Below are 16,123 nucleotides of genomic sequence, written 5' to 3' on the forward strand. Positions count from 1 at the left end.
CTGGTTCAGTCAACACATTTCCCTTCCACAGTGTAGTATATTAAGAAGTCAAACGGGATATGAAAGGACATGGAAATTGGAATATAGTTGGGGAACATTGGTTTTCTATCTAGCAAAATCCCAGCAAAAAAAAATTCAAAAGCCGTCACTGAGGTGGTACCGTCTCAAAAGGATCACCTTTGTACCTTAACCATTCATATGTTCTTTAATTATTTCATTTCTTTAAAACTAAGTCTTAATAGTGTATATACAGTAGCATTTATTCTCAAATAAAGGAAACAAAAAGAAAACGAAGACCTTGAAATGTCAGCGAACTATTCCAGCGGTTCACGGTGTTGTCGATGTAATTGTGGGCTCAGTGGATTTCAGGGATTTAGATACACAGATTAAACATCGGAGCCGTTGTCTAATACCAGTGCTTCAACTTTTACCAGTTTCCTCCAGCTCCACGTCCCTCTCCCCCCGGCCATGTCAAGCAGACAGCGGCGGTGATTACCCAGCGTCCTCTGGGAGAGAGAAGAGGACATGCGGTAAGCTCTCACCACATAGCTTAAACTCTATTGCACTTCAAGGCAGGTCAGTCGTGTTTATTCAGGGCTAAACCAAACGCTTTGCCAAATGTAATTCTTTCTTATTTCTATATCTGACACACCGTGAAGAAATAGATATCACAGCCATAGTAGTTTTGACATAAATCACATGCATCTTATGTTACGTTCAGACACCAAAACTAGCACTCACTAGTTATTTTGTAGCAAACTGGCTTTGGAAAGTGATCGCTTATTTTTTTTTCATGCACCATTGGCAGCTGTGAGAGAAAGTACAATTTGGACCCTGCTTACATTTGCATGTCATGTTATCAGCTAACACAAAGTTAGCACAACGATGCTGGTTTATTTTCTGTTTCCACCGCCGTTTTTCTTGATCACAGGCCACACGTGTTCCTTTGAGCCTTTACGTTCACGCCGTCAAATGTGTGAACGCAATGCACAAAGCATCTACCGCATTAACCTGTTCACCTCCACGCATGTGCAGCACTCGTGAAGCAGGAAGATCCATCCCACACAACAAATCTCTCTGATAATGATGCTTTTTTTCCTCTGGAAAACCGCAACTTTGTAGCATCTATTACCGAGGAAATGAGTGCTGTTTAGCACTAAACTCTCCTAAATAGCCCCCTGTGAGACGTGTATCAACACACAGCTGAGCAATGATGATAAAACGCCCACCATACATTTGAGGGGATAAAATATGGAATTAAAGTGTGTAATAGATACGACTTCAGTGGAGTGGGAGAACAAAAAGTAAACTCTAGATAGAGCCGAAAGGTCAGCGGTCGCCGTCATGTTTGAAAATGATGAGCGACACGTGGAAAGCGTTGGTGGGCTCTCAGAGTCTTTGTCGAGGCCACGCTGAGACTGAGCAAAGAGCCGGCTGTCCCAACACATTTCCAAGTCTGAGAGAGCGACTTTAAAATTAATGAAGGGGGAACTCTGACTTTTAGCCAATGTAAAATTTTCATTAATGTTATTATTCCGTTGTCTGCATGGTGCTGAATTTATATCACTTCACATTCCGCGCTCAGAATTTTTATGCCCTGAAACATGAAAATTACTGGAGTCTCGGAGGTGGGAGTGAAAGAAAGAAACAAAACTTCTTTTCTACAGTTCTTTTCCTAGATTGTATCCTGAATATAAATGCATTTGGTCTTTCTGCACTGGCAGTGGTTTCTTTTACTGTTACTGAAGTACTGTTAGTATTACAAATTTGTTATTTACTCACCCTAAAGTTGTTCCAAACCTGTATGCATTTATTTCAGGGTTTGAACACAAAATAATTAAGCAGGCCTTCTTTGAGAATGTTTAAATCTACTTCTTAAGACAGCATATACATTTACATTTTACATTTATTCATTTAGCAGATGCATTTATCCAAAGCAACTACAAAAATGATGAATACAGCAATTGATTCATCATAAAGAGGCAAAGTGTTTGTAATACAAAGTTCAGAATATTAAATCACCATGCACATAAACCCAATTAATAAAACTCAACCACTATATTTTAATCCATTATAGTCACAGAGTAAACACAAAGTGCACACTCACACATACTGTCTACAAATCATCAGTCCCACTATCAGAGCTTCTTTCTAATGCTGTTCATTAAATCTGGGGTCTGTACGATTTTCCCTGCTTGATACAATTACATTTATTCCAGAACTCAGAAATTCTTTAAACTCAATCTTGAAACAAAAATATGCATTAAAGAGAGACAAAAAAAAAAAGATCTCCCCAGCTGTACAGAATCAGTTCTCTCTGGTGTTTAGGGTGCTGATGGCTGTGACTGAAGAGGCCTGAGCTCTCGGGGAGAAAACCTTCTCTGTCAATAGCTCTGAAATGCTATCCTTGTCTCAAGTAGCGCTCCACTTCACGGAGGACTGCTCCATTCTGTGGAGCCTCTAATACCAACTCTCTTCAGATATGAGGAAAACAGTGCCTACTCCCCAAAAGAGCGCTAGCAGCTAAAAACCATCAATTTTTCATCAGAGGAGTAAAACTGGTGAGAGGAAACTTAAATTAAATTTGAGTTTATGTTAATATTAGAATATACTGTAGATGGGTTGCAAATGATGTCCATCTTTATGTAATCTGTGATTGGAATTACTGATATAATTTATAAAGGGATTGTTCACCGCCCCCAAAAAAATATTTACTCATCCTAAGGACATGCAAGATGTAGATGAGTTTGTTTGTTCATGGGAACAGATTTGGAGATCACTTCCTCAGCAATAGATGCTCTGCAGTGAATGGGTGCCGTCAGAATGACAGTCCAAACAGCTGATAAAAACATCACAATAATCCACAGCACTCCAGTCCATCAGTTAATGTCTTGTGACTAGAAAAGGTACATGTTTGAAAGAAATAAATCCATCATTAAGGTATTTTAACTATAAACCATCGCTTCTGGCCAAAATATGAGTCTATAATCCATAATAATGCTTATTCCAGTGAAATCATCTATTCCTGTGGTACTCTCATGTCAAAATCAACTTACATATTTGGACTGTTTGTAGCCAGAAGCAACAGTTTTAAAACCTGTTAAAAATGTCTTATTGATGGATCTGTTTCTTCTTTTCTAACATGCATCTTTTCACTTCACAATATGTACTTATGGACTGGAGTAGTATGAATTACTTCTGATGTTTTTATCAGCTGTTTGGACTCTCATTCTGACGGAACCCATTCACTGCAGAGGATCCATTGGTGAGCTTGCGATGGAATGCTATATTTCTCCAAATCTGTTCTGATACAGAACTATTCCTCTAAATTGCACACAAAAAAGTGCTGCAAATGGTGTTTAATATTGACTCTGAAGAGAAAGACAGAATAAAATTGTTTGCAGACAGCAACGCTCCCCTGTTGCACAACAGCTGCATGTGTAAGACGGTACACAGATGGTGTTGCCATGTAAACAAAAGCAAAAAGCTCCAGAAATGCACTGAGCAATTACATGCCAGTAGACAAGTGAGCAAACACATTTAGAAAAAGGCTATGTTTAAAATAGCACACTACCATAGGCTACTATACTTACAATTCCAGCAGTAAAGGGGGATGTATATTGTGTAGAATATACATACTGTCTGTATACTCTGGCAAATTAAGAAAAGTGTTGTTTTTGACAAGTGTTTACTTGATCCACCTGAAATATCTAATATTTTTCATACAAAACATAATTTAAAAATGTCAAATCAATAATTTAATTTCTCAGATAATAACTGGACATTACTACTAATGAGGTCATGATGCAACTGCATCATGAAGCAAACTGCAATTTTTCTATTAAAAAAAACGTTGCACATACTACATTTAAAGCAAACTATTTTTTATACAATGAGCATAAAGTAAATAGTAAGTTTGCATTCCTATCTGAACATAGACAGTATCTCCATTCCCGAAAAATCCTCACTTGCTTAGACAGTACCTTTGAAATGTTTGAATGAACAAACTCATGCAAGTCTCAAAGTAGACGTGATTTCTTTCAATCGGATGGCCTGCAAACTCTGTGACCCTGAGGAATCAGCGTTCTACCAGCCATCCTGCTTCCTCTTTGATCTCAGGGATCAAAGTTTGGTCAATAAAAATCATCTTAGCATTTGCTCAGAAGGAGAAAAGAGCATTTGCTTTTGCACTAATTGGGAAGCATCATATTTGTTCGCAAGAGTAAGCTCATTTAAATCCTAATAAGCTTTGTAGATTCTTGTTGGGGGATTTTGCAAGCACACAATTGTGTATCGTGTGTTGTTGGAAGTTTGTTAGTTCGGCCTAAATCAATGCTCACTTCATGGGTCTAATTTGTGGAATCTGTAGGGAAAGTAAAGCTGGGAAATTAAGTAGGTATTGAAGTTGTAATAGGCATGTCAATGTCCTGCTGTTTGTCTGAGCCTTATAAACACAGCTGCTCCAAGATCATGTTCATTAATTCAAATCCCGCCACAATCTGGGAACATGCTGAAACTGTGGGAGGAAATGTGCTTGAGAATGGCAGCATGCATACAGACCAGGTAAAGATGGCAGATGGGTTCAACCACAACTACTGGTAAAAAAAAGATTGTAAATTTGACAGTAAAAAAGACTGTGAAATTATACAACAGATGCCTATTAAGAAATTGCAGATATTTATGTATGTAAGCAATACTACACTATTATTTTTCTTAACAGCGCAGACAATATAATAAATACTTACAGTTACACTTATTTAGCAGATGCTTTTATGCAGAGCGACATACAAAAGAGGAATAAAAGTAATTAAAAAATATATATATATGAGCCAAATATGTGTTTTAATATACAATGGTATATTATTGGCATTGTATATCACAATTGTATATATTGCTGTCTCTTTGACAAATTCACATCACATCATAAAGGAGAAATAGCAAAACTGAATTTTGTATAACACTGCAGTATAAAGATCTGGAACAAAAATAAAAAATTTGGGGTGAACTATTCCTTTAACATGCATTGACTTTAACTAACTCACAAACACAGTTATACAGCACAACCACTAGCAGTCTGCTGACCAATCACCTCGCAATTGAGTGAGTGCTCACGGTGTCAAAGGTTATCAGTCTGGAGAAAGAACCGCTGGGCACTGATATCCAGTGCATTTTGATCTTGTCCGGCTCAATATTTGACAATTTAACAAAACGTGTCACATGTTAAATGCGTATGCCATACAACCCTTCGCATGTGATATGATGGATCACTCACCGCTCCAGGGGTTTGAGCAGAAGACAATGTGCCAGTGCATTTCATCCATAACCAAAAATGACCCTACAATCCCAGTGGACCACTGATTCAGGCAGTAAAACATGTCTTATAACTCATTCCTCTGGCAGGTAATGGGATTGAGGTTAAACCAATGGCTGCTTTACAGTTTACAAAACATATAAAGTGTTCACACACTTTTGATCAATGAACTCCCATGATTGTCTACACAACACAGGGACTCGACAAACAAAGTGGAAGATCTGACAAAGAGCAGAGTAGGATCTAAACTCAGCCAAACACCAACCCAACTCAAAATACACCAATCCCAAAGCAAATACACACATTATTAAGAATCTAACTGGTTTCCTTCCTTAATTTAGGTCGCATTAAAAATGAACAAAGTCTATGTTCATAGACATAAGGTAAAAGCCTGATGTCAACTTTGCCTGATTGTTATGTTTAGAGAGGATTTAGACATTTTTCTACCAATTATCAAAAATCGACTTGTCGGGCAAATCAAAAAAGACACATTCACAAAAGACATGCACATATTGAAATAAATTGACTGAACACAGATAAAAGTGTTGTAGTGAAAGGGAAATTAATGTAAGTACAGTATGTCTGTTTAATCTACAGTAAAAATTTGACTTAAACTTGAGCTTTACATGTACATTACCTGCTTATTAGTCATAATCAATGCTAGATTGTGAATTAAAAAGCTATCAATTGTAGGAAATTGAATACATTTTTTTATTAATTTGTAATTGCCGTGACTTTTTCAGGTTGGAAAAGCAGATGGGAGAGAATAATAAAGTAAAATTCCATAATATTTCATGGAACCATGTGCACTGAAATTTGATGAAAACCATAAATGAGAATCAATAATCTATTTCCAATCTGTTTCCTATACTTTAGTTTACAGTTGCTTTGTCGGGATACTTGGAATGAATTTTTCCTTGTAAGACACAAATGTACAAATCAGTAAATTTACAATATTTTTTAAGATTCACATGTATTTTACAGGTCTGACGCGGATGTAAGAGAAAAATGAAATTAAAAATCTATTTTGATATGTAATACCATTATATTTCAATGTTTTCCATGTCTGTGGGAGTTCTGTGTATGCTAAAACACAAATCGATATAAAAAACACATAAAACATCAAAGCCATAAATGAGAATCAATAATTTATTTCCCATATCTCATTCTAAGCTCACGGTTTTTGTTTTTGTTGGGATATGTGTGAAGAATTTTTTTACTTTCACAATGCCAGACGATCAGGTCATTTAAGAGACCCCAGCTAATGGCACACGGCATGCTGAGAGCTTCTTTCTGAAAACGGATCCTGGCGGCAAACAAAACAATAACAGGTTTTTCTCATTCCCTTAAAAGCTGCATAAAGCTTTATTGATAAGAAATACTGCACGCTTCCATAAGCTATCAATTTCCTCTTTGGTCTTAATAGAGAATCTCTTTCAACGCTATTCTTTCAGAATTACACATTTGGCTATTAGAAAAAAGCCACTGAGGTTCAGACTCTTTCCACAGATGAATGCATTAGTGTGTGCAGGGCAAGCGTCTATTGTGATGTCCGGCTACACTATTGTGAGGCACAGTCACTCTCGACGAAGCCTAAAAGGTGCAGGCAACATAAGGTCAGGGCCGTTCTAACTGTGTCCATATCTGAGAAGAAATCAACAAATCTTGTATCTTTTCTCTCCGACTTCTCTCCTTCCGCGCTGAACACACAAGCAACCCAGGATTTTCCACGGCTGTATCAATAGGCCGATATGTACCAAGGTCAGAGTGTAATCTTCTTGAATGGAGCCGACATCAGAATAACGTCCAGAGAATGTTTACAAAGACAAATCTGCCGTCCACCACGAGGCCGAGCGCCGCGATGGAGATCTTTAATGGAAATAAGTGTTAACACGGACACACACCTGCACCAACACTTTGTGTTTTCCCTCCGAGGAGCATCTGGACAGATGAAGTGAACTCTGATTCAATTAACTCGTCCTGTAACAAGGGCCACAGTGAGAAGAGTCGGATGCTGAGTACTATGGTTGGCTCTAGCCTTCATGCCCTCGTATTGAAAGGAGAAGCTCTGGGTAAACAAATATATGAGTGAATGCGCTCTGAACAGGCAGAGCAAAGGTAACTTACTGCAGCACTGGAAATAAACGCGTGATGAGAAATAAAAATGCAATTAAATTTCAAGTTTTATATTTTATTCTGTTAAAAAATACTCTGTCCCACACCAACAACACTCTCAACCAATGGCGTGCGTTTGGGGCGGGAATAACTGTTATCTGACCAATGGCAGACCTGAAAGAGCATTCGGAAACCTGTTCGAACAGAATCATTGCACTAACTGATACACTACCGTACAAAAGTTTGGGGTCAGTATGATTTTAATAATAATAATTATAATACTTTAAATTGATCAGAATAGACATTTGGGACATTTATAATGTCACTAAAGATTTCTATTTCTATTTGTCAAAGAATCCTAAAAAAAAAAGGGTTTGAACAAAAATATGATGCAACACAACTGTTTTCAACATTGATAATAAATAAGTTTCTTGAGCAGAAAATCTGAATATTAAAAGGCTTTCTAAAGGATCATTTGACACTGAAGATTGGAGTAATGATGCTGAAAATACAGCTGCGCATCACAGAAATAAATAACATTTCAAAATATATTCAAATGAAAACTAGTTTTTCTAAACGGTAAAATATTTCAGTATATTACAGTTTTATAAAACATTTTATCAAATAAATGCAGCCTTGTTGAGCAAAAAATACTTTTTGAAAAAAAAAAAAATTCTGAATGTTCAACAACTAGTTGAGTTGTTGAGCTGTTAATTTCAAAATGTAGATTACATAATGTGTAACTGTGTATTTTCTTCCTTTTTCTTAGATTTCAGAGCTTAGGTCTTGAAATTAACAAATCGCAATTGCAAAATAAAATCTTAAAGTTCTGAGAAAAACGATCTGAATTGTGAGGAATAAAAACGCAATTACCTTTTATAGGCTATATTTCCAGGAAATGGCAGAGATAAACTTCCACAGTTTATAAGCTTAAATAAGATGGCGAGAGTTAAAAAGTATTGCGTCAAAGAATATGAACTCAGTATTTAACATATAACTGTGCATTGCTCGTTCTGCATCATGCAGCATTTCTGCTTTCAGTGTGTAGGCCTCCAGACAAATTACTTTGGGGCTGGAAACATGTCGTGTCTGGTTAGGCCACGGTGTAAGAATGAAACGCTGATAGTCCCCTATTGTGGTGTGACAAACCAGAGCGCCAGACCATAAATCAACTGGTGAAGGACACCAACACGAGACACCGCAGGCTCTGAGAGAAAGGGGCGGTAAAGACACGGCCAGCAGTGTGTTTGTAGCTCTCCATAACAGCGACGGCACGTTTCACACGTGTAGATCAGCTGTCATCTCACACTTCTCTCGCTGTGGATCTGGGGAGACGTTCAAAACACAAACCGTTTAAGGGTGAGGAGGATTTTGGGGGGCCGCTGTTTGGCGGGGGGGGGGGGGGGGGGGGGGGTTTGGGGGAGAGAAGGGTCTTTTTTATCTGCGAACGACACTGTGTCACATCCTGTCTGGAACCTTTCATGTTTCACTTCACTGCACACTTCACAATCCCTCTCCTTCCGTCGGCTGCCACCGAATACATTAGCCTTGTTGTTCTGGCAGTTGTCATGTTTTGAAGACATTCAAGTAAAATGCAGAATAATAACAATAGCTGTGATAAAAGCTAATGCAAGTGCAAAGAGAGGAGAAGCCTCAGCTTTATATATGTGCAATCCAAATAAAATATTATATATAGCTTAGCTTGGAATAAATACAGGCAAAAAGCCAAAACTGTAACCGTTTTCCATAGAAATATATATGATTGAAGAAAAAATACAAGAAATTAAACAGAACAAATAATAATTTAGGCGGTAAAAGAGGTAATTTGATATCTTAATATTTAACAGTGAAGTTATTTCTATGCACTCCTTTAAAAAAATAATTATATAATAGCACTAACCTTCATCTTTCTACTTGTTAGTCTTTAAATAAAATTGGATCAACATGAAAAAAAGGAGGGTGGAATTTTTTTCCTTCAGGAATTTATTTTTATTTATTTATTTATCAAGGTTTTGGTAAGTTTCAGAGGCAGGGCAAGTAATTATAAAAGATTATGAAGATAAACATGCTTTTTCTTTAGAATAACATGCACTAACAAATTCACAATAAGTGTGAGTTATTAATTTTCATTTCAAACTGACTTCAAATCAAAATATTGAGATTGTATCATGTCATGCAGTATTTTACTCAAAGTGTAAAGAGACCAATTTTTGTGTTTTGTTTGTTAAAATATTATATTTCAAATATATATATTTCACATTCAATTTTAATAATGTAATTAGCGTAGTAAGGTATAATAAGTGCCAATCCTTATAATATTACTTGAGAAAAATCTGCTGTGTTTGTAAATCGTGGGGGTTTCGGTGAGAACTGTGTGTGTAAGTGTCTCTCTGATTCATGACATCTGTTCCTCCCTGGCAATCTGTGCAAAAATCTCTCAGACACACACACACACACACACATACACATCATATACTTCAATTGATCTTATCTAAAGCCAATAAGCTAATTCTAGCTTATACACCCTAACCAAAAATAAATAAAAGATTAAAAAAAATAAAGAAATAAAAAATAATTAAAAATACATAGATAACATATACACAAACATAAAATAAATAATTAAAAAATATATATCCTTCAGATCTTCTACCTACAATTTTCTTCTTAAACTACAACAAACACACATAAACACACACACACACACACACACACGTTTCAGAACAATGTGCCAAACTATTAATAATTTCTAGAGTTGTATTATTCGTTTCACTTATTTCCTAGCAGATTTAATGTAATCGGAAATAATTTTTGCATTCTTTTTCATGAGATTGTTAATGTTGCCTGTGTGAAGATACTGACCGCACGTGAAGTGTGCAGCAGCAGTGATCTCACATCCTGTCTGGATCTGTCCTGCCCTCTAGTGGCCAACCTCACCTTCAACATGGACCAAATCATAACGAATTATAACAGATTCCAAATATGAAAACCGGATTAAAAACGAGATCAGAAACGAATTCATATGAGACTATTATTAAGAGTTCAATTAATAATGCTATCTGCTTATAAATATGCTACTTCTGTGTTACTGAGAACAAAATGTATGATCTTTTGATAAAAAAAAATTAAATAAAATAAAAACAAATATTAATGGTTCTGTTCCTTATTTCAAACAAATGACTATGATTTTTTTTTTTTTTTTCAGACTATTAGTTCATATTTGGGCTTGCCCTTCCAACATTTACACTTATTTTTTTATTTATTAAACAACTTTTTGATATATTTAAAAAATATTTAAAATATTAATTTAAATATGTATGTGTGTGTGTGTGTTTCAAAGAAAAATGTATGCATGTTAAGTTTTTTCTTGTATAAACAAATTAACAACAAATAATATATCATAGGCCTACATGCCTTTAGGCAATCTGACAGCTATACATTAAAGCACACATTACTTGTTTACTTGTCAGTCTTCCAGTATCAGCAAAATCACATCTGTGTCTGCTAGATAACATTACCCTGTTGACAGATTTATATCAGCAGAATAATATCACCATAATAATGTTACAAATGCTGCAGAAACATGCAAAACTGCCATGTCTCCTGTCAAACTCTTGATGATAATTAATAACACATCAGTATATATTTGTAATCTATACATAACCTAGTTGCTAAAGCAATCTATTATTGTGTGCTAAACAGCTTGAGAGGCAGCAGCGAGAGACGGAGAGATGGAGAGAGCGAGAGAGGCATCAGATGGCCACTGAGAGGTCAGCTCGATATCGAATTTCTTCGAATATTTCACTGAATACCTCCTGGCACTGTAAATATTTTTGACTACAGCCTGGTACTTTAGGGAAGCCGGTTCTCCCCGCACATCACTGCTGCACTTCTAGCCTGCCCAGAAAGAGAGAGAGAACAAACATCGCTTCAGGTTATTCATGGATTGACTCCTCAAATCCCAACATATGCTCCTCTGTTTCCATTCCCAAGCACCGGGAGAAATGGACCATTTCCTCTCTGCAGCCTCCTCTCTACCACCCTGTCCGCTGCTCGCGATGTAAATCAGAGAGAGAGCGATGTGAGCAAATGCAACCCAAGTGCATGTGGGGTGTGTGTGGGCTGCCTGAGTGAAGTTAAAGACCCCATCCAGCAGCCTGTCAGTCCATCGTGTGTGTGTGCGTGCATGCTATTCTTTAAATAACAGTATCAGCTAGATCTGCTTCTGAAAGAAATTACATTGTGTGTGTGAGAGTTTTTAATTCTGCATAAATGAAGTGCTGCATCAGAGATGCTTTTTATTACTCCAATAAGTGCAAAAATGCAGAAGCTTCTAGATAAACCAAGGCTGATTTTGTGCATAAAAAGTACAGTACATTATCATATTCTCAGCATGCTTATAGCGTAATCTTACTGAAAAGATTTGTTAAATTAGTTATTGAAATAGTCAAAAATACATGCATGTTCAGTGAGGCTGCATGCTTGCAATGCATTAGCTGAGTATTAACGTCTGTATTTGTGTTCTTGTGTAAAATGGTTTTCTGCTCTTAGAATATGCAACATCAAAAAACATTAAAAGTATAAAGGCAGCATCTGTATGTAGGCTACTGTAGTAAAAAAGTTTGGAATAACTAACTTTTTTTTTTTTTTTTAAGAAATCTGCATGTATTAGATCTGAAATAGACTCAAATAGTATAGGTAAGGTAATTCTTAAATTTCTTTAAAAGCATCACAACAGCTAAAACCAAAAAGTAAAGAGCAATAAGTCTGAATGGAGGCTGTATGTTAAGTGTTGAACTATTTGCAGTAGTTTAATACTCAGCTTTTGAATAAACCCAATCCAGAACGTTTGAAGAATATCAATGCATGGCTGCCACACAAACACTGTAATCCTCATCCAAATATTTATATTTTGTGTACAGTTCTTTCATACGCTTCTCAAAGTCTTCAGTTTACGTAGCTGATGTGTCACATTTAGAGATCACGTTAATAATAGTCTCTGAACTGACGATCAAACGCTGATGCAAGATAGCATGCGTCACTTTCGACAGATTTTCCAAGCTGTGTCAGAAGATCAAATCTAAAGGCATGTCAGGAAGTGGCATGTTATTTTTATTTATTTTTATTTTCTGTTGTCACACATCTCTCAGTTTGTTTTATTTATTTCTTTAGTTCTGTTCTTAAGATACTCTCAATCTTTTCTTGTTTCCAGTACAAGAGATGTGTGTGTGTGTGTGTGTGTGCTTTCTGCACCTTCCTGATCCAGCTGTGTTATTCCTTGTTCATTCTGCCTTTGATTGCCTGTAACAGCCATCCATCTTCTCTTTGCTTCAGACTTCAGTAGAGTTTCACTGTAAATCTGTTTTAAAGTCCAAACATCCTCACAAACTGCCAGACATTTTTCTAGGAGTAAACAGATATGCTTTTGGCAGAAATGTATATTTCCACTAAAAAAATCATTTTCACAAACACATAGAGTACACACACACACACACACACACACACACACACACACACACTTACACACACACACGCACACGCACACACACACACACACACACACACACACACACACAGATATATATATATATATATATATATATATATATATATATATATATATATATAGCCACACTCTTATATAATCCCGCCCCTAAATTACACATAGAGAAAAAAAAAACATAATTGGTTTATTTTAATGTCAATCAGAGTCGTTTTCCAGCTTTCCAAGTGGGTTGTGTAATATGATGTTCTTCAAACCGGACTAGACTTTATGCCGCTAGTTAAACGTCTGGCTACATGATCTTCACTCAGTCAAACACGGTTTCATTGGAAGAGTTAATACATTTTTTTTTTAACAAATAAATAAATAATTCAACACCCACTCACATACACACTGTCAGACTAGACTAGTATAGAAGTCAGTGATATTTATTCAAGAAAACGCATAAACATTACATACTGAGCATAAAAAATATTGACCAGCAGCCCTTTCCTGTGTGTTACTACCCACTGCATGGTGCCACGTCTCAGGTGGTGAGAACTGACCTCTGGGTAAATAAAAAAATGCATCCAATGCATGAGCTGTAGCTTTTTATTAAATTAGAAAAAATGCAGAAAGCAGCATGTTCCCCAGTAATCTCAGACACTGTACAAATCATTTGTTCAGCATCCATATTTCTTCAGTCCACAGGCTTGCGCCCCACACTTCACCTCAGAAGACACAACCTCTTTTCAAAGAACTAAATGCCACAAGCTTTTCTTCCATCCTATTTCTATTGGAGTCCCACTGGCAAATGCATGGAAGCACTTTGAGTCAATTCCCCTCAGGCATTGGTAAAAATAGAGCTTTTTTCCTTTGTCTTTTGAGACTTAATGACTCTATTGCAACTCCATGGAGAATCGCTCTCAGTAATTGATTATTAAAACTTGAAATTGCAAAGCACATCCATTATTTGATGAGTGAATGTGTTATCCTCGTAATTAACAAAGCAGGGTGCTCACCGTCCTTCCACACCGAGACCTCGGGAATAAAAAAAAAGACAGAAAATCCTGGGGTTAAGCAGACAAGAGAGAGACCGCTCTGAAACACTGCAATTAGCTTCAACTACAATCTATCAGAACGAGGGAGAAAGAAAGAAAAAATAGAAAAAAACATGGCCACAAGCCTGTGTCCGTTTATTCCCTCGGCCTGAGAAAGAGAGAGAGACATTAAAAGCAAGAAAAAGTTTAAAGAGGAAGTATGTTCAGTGCAAATTGCATTTGTTTTAACTGTCTGAGTAACAAAGTCTCCGAGTACTGTGTTAATGGGCTGTGCTCTGTAAATAACTCTCGTCTTTAAAGGAATAGTTTATCTCAAAAGGAAAATTCTGCCATTATTTAGTCACCCGCATGTCTTTAGGAAGGAGTTTTACACAGATATTATGCATACAAGATTTCAGTGACCACGGGAGTCAAGCTCTATAAATAGCATCATGAAAGTCGTTCATTTGACTCATGCTTAATATTCTAAGTCTTCATATGAAGTCAGATTATTTTACATGATAATCTGAAGCTCTGAAATCTAATTCATGTTCAGATTCAACATTCTGTGTCTAGTTTGAATGAACTTAGATAAATATCGGCTGAATGATTCAGGGATATACTTTCGTGGTCTTGTACGGTGAACAAAACAACATTAGGGAGAGCAATAATGACAGATTTTTTATTTTTGGCAAAAAAAAAAAAAAAAAAAGGCTTGAATTAAATTCCAATGTGACCGAATTATTTCCAAAATCTCAGTCTCTCATTGTGTGTTCAACAAATGAAAAAATCCTTTGAGATAATTAAAGATTAGAGCAACATAATTATCAGGTCACTGGCAGGCATCTGGTATTATGCTACATATTCTTAATAAGAAGCATGGATAGCACTTATAAACGTGATTGTTGATATTTTGCCAATATAGGCATGCAAATACTGTATTTAATAGCAGATGAGACTTCAAAAATACTACTATTGAACAAATGCTTTTTTGAAAAGTACAGCATATATATAATTTTTTTTTTTTTTTTACAGTTCACATAAAGTGTCTTGGTACCCTGTTTGCACTATACAGGCACATACTTTAAATCTAGCTTCATATCTGCAATTTTGAGTCTAAATATTACTTAATGATTAGTTGGAATGGCTAATGTATCATCAATCAGTGATTCATAATTAAGCAATATCATACTCACGCTCAATAAACAAGAAATTAATACTATAATAATAATAATAATAATAATAATAATAATAATGCACAAAAATGATCTGTATGAAGAATTTCAGTCAGGTTCCATGCCGCACCATAGCACAGAAACAGCACTTGTTAAAATTACAAATGACCTGCTCCTTGCATCAGATCAAGGCTGCATCTCCTTTTAATGCTGCGTTCGACACCATAGATCATGACATACTCATACTCTTCGTGTGATATTGATTAACTACATAAAATTATATAAATATATACATTTTCTAACCCCCATGTCTTGAATTTTGTGATCATTCACATGCATTCATAAATTCATTTGAATACACCGAATAATGTAGTGAAAGAATGCACTCAAATGCACACGCGCACTAGTATGACTTCATCATGTAACTTTACATTAGCCTAGATGCATGCACTTGTAGGCACGATTGGTTTAGTTTTTGAATATACTTCCTACTGTTAAAAGGCACATCATTAAAACAAAAAATACGAATTCACATATCACACATAAACACGCTTGGAATACGTAGGCTAATTAGAACTAGCTACTAAATTAGTTAAAAATATCCATATACAGCTATGATTCGCTAACCCCGAACTGACTCAAATGATTCACGCTCCGAACTACCAAACTGACTCAAATGATTCGCGAATCTGCTTTGAATTCCCGAACTGACTCAAATGATTCTCGAACCCGCTACGAACTCCCGAACTGATTCAAATGATTCGCGATCCCCGAACTGACTCAAATGATTCGCGAACCCACTACGAACTGCCGAACTGATTCAAATGATTCGCGATCCCCAAACGGACTCAAATGACTCGCGAACCCGTTTTGAACTCCCGAACTGACTCAAATGATTCGCGAACCCGCTACGAACTCCCGAACTGATTCAAATGATTTCGTGATACCCAAACTGACTCAAATGATTCGCGAACCCGCTTTGAACTCCCGAACTGACTCAAAT

Source organism: Carassius gibelio, chromosome A9, assembly GCF_023724105.1.
Source record: "Carassius gibelio isolate Cgi1373 ecotype wild population from Czech Republic chromosome A9, carGib1.2-hapl.c, whole genome shotgun sequence".
NCBI classification, from domain to species: Eukaryota; Metazoa; Chordata; class Actinopteri; order Cypriniformes; family Cyprinidae; genus Carassius; species Carassius gibelio.